Below are 5,324 nucleotides of genomic sequence, written 5' to 3'. Positions count from 1 at the left end.
GCCATGTAGGCTTGGCAAAATTATTAACTGAGCTATTCTATCCCCTTGTGAAATAGAAAAGACACCCTCAGGACAGGAACAGAGAACTTGAAGTTCCCCTTCATAATCTTGATTTACAACTCCAGGGTGAACAATAAGGCCTTGTAAGGTGAGGGAGGCCCAGCTCAGTATTAGGCCGACGATTCTGGATGGCAGAGGCCCTTTGTAGTCAGTAGTAATGGGCTGCACCCCCATTTGGGGCCTCAGCATGAATCGGGTGGTGGCATGGAGATCCAATCCAGCTGATCCCTCTGTTGCCCTGTGGACTGTAGGGTCCACCTTTTGCCTGCCAGGATTCCATATGTTTGGGGCCCTGAGACCTAGGGCCCTGATACCCATTTTTTGGAATGGCCTCATTCTCTACTGCTTGAGGAAATCCTGGCTGCAGGGGCCTGCCTTGAATGTCCTTGACTGAGAGAAAATCTCTGGCCCAATGATACCCTTTCCCACACTTAGTACACAATCCTGGCGCTCTCCTTTTGATAAGGGCTCTACAGTCCTTTTTTAAGTGTCCTGGTTTGCCACAATTATAGCAGAGTTTGAGCTCAGCCATGTCAGGGAGCTTCTGCCCTTGTAGAATGGCAGCTGCCAAACTGGCATTAGTGAGTGGCCCTCCAAGCTCACGGCAAACCTTCAACCAGTCCTGCAATCCCTTGCTCTTTCTGGGTGTAATAACTGCCCTGCATTCCTGCGTAGCCTGTTCATAGACCAACTGTTCAATTAAAGGCATAGCTGACTCTGAGTCTCCAAAAATTCTCCTTGCCGCTTCTGTCATTCTAGCCACAAAGTCTGAGAATGACTCCTGGGCGCCCTGAGTGATCTTTGTCAAATGCCCGCTTGCCTCTCCCTTCCTAGAGAGTGCCTTCCATGCCTTAATGGCAGCAGCTGAGATCTGGGCATATGAGCCCCAATGGTAATTTGTCTGATTAGCAGCGTGTTGTCCCTGACCTGTAAGCAACTCAAAAGTCCATGTTCTTTGGTCCCCTTCAACGGTGGCATTGGCCCTTCCCTGTGCTTGGCAGGAGTATTGCCACAAAGCTTTCCATTCTAGATACATTCCCATATTAGGAGCTGCAGCTTTTACAACAGTCATCCATTCCCTGGGAGTCATTGCCAGAGTAGGTAGCCTTTCGACTTGCGCTATAGGAAAATTGGAGTTGACTCCATAGTTACGGACTGACTCAGCAAGTTCTTTAATCTGTATATACTCCACAAGTGCATGAACATGTCCACCATTGGAGCCTTCAAAGACCGGAAACGCTTGCTGCACTTTTCTCTGTTCCTCTTTTGGAATGAATGAGTCTGAATGATATCTCTGCACATAGGGCGGAGGTGCACTAGGACCCAGAGGTCGAGGGCCCGGAGACCACGCAGGGAACTGACATTTGTCTCTAGCTGCTTTTGTCTTATTCTGTGACTGATTAGCTTGTCTTTCATCTCGCTGGTATCTTTCTCCCTCATAGCGAGCCGCTTCTTCCTCTAAGTCTGTTTCCTCAGAGAGGCTAAGTTCCTCATCCGATTCTGAGCTACTAACAGCTAGTGCCTTGAACTCTTCTAATGGCGGATAGAAGCTCCTTCCCTTAGGTGCCTCCCCAGCTTGATCTCTCTTCGTCTCTCCCTTTCCATCCCCTTTTCTAAACTCTCCCAGGGCATTCTTTCCCGTATTTCTCTTTTCCTTGGGCTCAAGGCCCGTGGAAAGGCTTTTATTCTTAGGTGTACCTTGTTTCCTCTGAACTCTTAATCTCTCTCCCCGCTCTGTCTCTGATAGACTGTCTTGGACCTCCTCCAGGACCCTCTGCCCTGCCTCAACCATTTGCTGACAATCCTCATCTTTTAAGCACGATCTTACCAGCTTCCACAATGGCATGGTCCCTGCTTTAAGTTTGCCGTTCTGCTGTTCCCTAACTAGATCTCCTTTCAGTTTCTCCCAAGAGGCGATAGTTAATGACCCTGAGCACTCATACCAAGGCACTATGCATTCTATCTCTTTAACAAAGCCCTCTATAGTCTTAGTGGCAATTTTTAGGCCACACTGCCTCAAGACCGACCGAAAGGCGGTCACCACGGAGTGGGAGATTCTCATACTGCTCACTGCCCTTTTATCTAACCGTGCCTGACTGCGACTGAGAACCAGTCAGCAGTTCCAGCAGTGGAAGCAGTACGCAATCAAAAGAAAAAGAACGAGCCCCGTGAAAACATACAAAAGGGCCTCTAACTCTGTAGAAATTTCAAGACCTAACATACCTTACAGAGCCTTACGTGTCCCGCAGTTCTGAACTTGCCCCTCAAATGGAGGGTATCCCTTGGTATGAAATTCCCAGGTTCTTGGCACCACTTGTCCCGAGCAATTGTTCTCACCAGCAAGAACACACTTGGACGATCGGATTCTTCTGCAGCAAAAGCTTTATTGCTTCTTCAGGAGGGAAGACCCAGAACCTGGAAAATGGTGCTGCTTATATAGCCCTCAGTGTGGCGTGTCAGCACCTGATTTGTTGCCCAACACCTCATTACTACTCCCTGAGATGGGCAGTGACTTGGCGTGAATTCACTCTTGCACCTGCGCACAAGGCTTGTTTACTAGTTAGGCACAGCAGAAGCCAGCGCCATCTTGTAATGGCAATTGCTCACAGCTCTCCACAACCTCATACCAGTCAGAATGGCTAAGATCAAAAATTCAGGTGACAGCAGATGCTGGCAAGGATGTGGAGAAAGAGGAACAATCCTCCATTGCTGGTGGGATTACAAGCTTGTACAACCACTCTGGAAATCAGTCTGGCATTTCCTCAGAAAATTGGATATAGTACTACTGGAAGATCCAGCAATACCTCTCCTGGGCATATACTCAGAAGATGTTCCAACTGGTAATAAAGACACATGCTTCACTATGTTCATAGCAGCCTTATTTATAATAGCCAGAAGCTGGAAAGAACCCAAATTTCCCTCAACAGAGGAATGGATACAGAAAATGTGGTACATTTACACAATGGTGTACTACTCAGCTATTAAAAACAATGAATTTATGAAATTCTTAGGCAAATGGTTGGATCTGGAGTGCATCATGCTGAGTGAGGTAACCCAATCACAAAAGAACTCACACAATATGTACTCACTGATATTGCCCAGAAACTTACCCAAGATACAATTTGCAAAATACATGAAACTCAAGAAGGAAGACCAAGGGTGGATACTTTGTCCCTCCTTAGAATGGGGAAAAAATACTTGTGTAAGGAGTTACAGAGACAAAGTTTGGAGCTAAGATGGAAGGAAGGCATATGCAGAGACTGCCCATCCAGGGATCCATACCATAATCAACAACCAAATGATACTTTTTACTATGTTGTACTTGCAGGCAGGAGCCTAGCATGGATGTCCTCTGAGATGCTCTACTCAGCAGTTTACTGAGACAGATGCAGATGCACACAGATTAGCATTGGATGGAGGTTGGGAACCCCTGTGGATTGAGGGGAATGATTGAAGGAACTGAAGGGGATGGCAGCCACACAGGAAGTCTTGGTTATTCTTACTCATCTCATTCCAGCAGATTATTATTCACTCCACAGTTAGAAATGACTTTCTTTATTCTTCAGAAAGATAAAAATCTGTACCAACCATCTCTAATGACAGGGACAATTAACCTAATTGAAAGGGGATAAAAGAATCTAGAATTGCTATTTCTTCTCTAGTTCTTCTCTTATTAAATATCCCAAACTAGGAATATTGAATAATTATTATCTCACATATTTAACAACCACTTTCTCACACCAACAGACGTCTTGTAGATACAGACACTGACTTGGTGAAAATGTACAAGGTTCATAGTGTTGTAAACCAATAATTTTTTTTTTTTTTTTTGGTTAAAATGCACACATCCACCAAAACTATGTAGCCCCAATAGAAAGCATCTTGGCAGTTCTCAAAATAACAAATATCTATCAATACTACCTCTGGAGATAGAGCAAGATCATTTCAGGCAGGGATTGAATGCATATTTGCATACTTATTTTTAGGGAAGCATTGTTTAGAACAAACAAAATGTGTGTGTGTGGGGGGGTGCTCACTGACAGATTCATGGATCAGCAGAATTTGACATGCATAGAAAATGAAATATTTGATATTTAAAAAGGAAGGAAATTATGACTCATACTGCAATGTAGAAAAATGTTAGAAATATTATGCTGAATGAAATAAGACATACACAAAAGGGTTTCATGGGGAAAAAGGAATAAGCCTAGTGTTCAGAATTGTCTAATCCCAGTAACATGAGGTGGCATGTCAGAATCAGAGGGACAGAAAGTAGTGCAGTGTTTGATCGCAATCAGTGATAGATAAAATGAAGTCTTCTTTACAGGTATACTTTGACATTGAGATGAATTTTTAAACGCATATTTATTTCTACTCGTGTGTATGTTTGGGTGTCTGCCAGTCCTATGTAGGCACAGGAGCCTACACATACCATAAAACAATGTTGAAATCTAAAGCAACTATAGTTACAGGAAGTTATGAGATTTATGTAATTTCTGAGAATCAAAAACTGTTCCTCCATAAGAACAACAAATACTCTCAGTTACTGAGTCATCTCTCAAAGGTCTGTAATTTTGTTCTTGAAACCAAATTTGAAAATAAAATCTATATTATTTCCAAAAGACTACGAGGAAATAGCAGATGGCATTTTCATAAATGGCAATTTTAGTACTTCATAGATGCTAATCTTCCATTTGTTTGTAGTCCAGATCCCCTGAGAAAACTCTTTTAATCTAAATCTCTTCTATATCCTATCTTCCTTTGATATCTTGACTATTTCCTCAGTTGATACATCACTATTAATTAAAAATAAGGTTGCATAGGTGCAGATAAAATTTCAATTAGCAATTAATAGTAACAGTGTTAATGAATTAAAACTTTAAAAAACCCTAAGAAAAACTCATTTATTAATGTGGTTTTAATTAATAATGAAATTTAATTTATATTAATCAAAAGATTCAGAGTTATTTAGAGCAGTGTTCATTAGGCTCTGGCAGAAGTTTTTTCTTTTATTCATACTGTGTCTTTTAAGGAGTTTTAAAAATAATCTCGTTTTAGCAAATATGTGAGCACACATATTTGGTCACAAACATACCAATGGACACTTAACAGTGTGTTCATTCATTTTTTATGTTCTTTTTCTTGCAAAGTTTCTGATGACAATGTCACAATACCATCAGGGACTCTTCACAAATGTTCTTCAAACAGTAAAATTTTCTCTCCAATTCTTTCCAAGTTGCCAATAATTATTAACCTTCTCCAAT

General features: G+C 42.1%; 1 pseudogene; it reads right to left on the bottom strand.

Annotated features, from left to right (window-relative positions):
• Positions 1-242: 242 nt before the first annotated feature.
• Positions 243-1,852, bottom strand: LOC110292448 (annotated as a pseudogene).
• Positions 1,853-5,324: the final 3,472 nt, after the last annotated feature.

Source organism: Mus caroli, chromosome 4 (assembly GCF_900094665.2).
Source record: "Mus caroli chromosome 4, CAROLI_EIJ_v1.1, whole genome shotgun sequence".
NCBI classification, from domain to species: domain Eukaryota; kingdom Metazoa; phylum Chordata; class Mammalia; order Rodentia; family Muridae; genus Mus; species Mus caroli.
The sequence above is the reverse complement of the archived record's forward strand: the minus strand, read 5'-3'. Positions and strand labels throughout refer to the sequence as shown.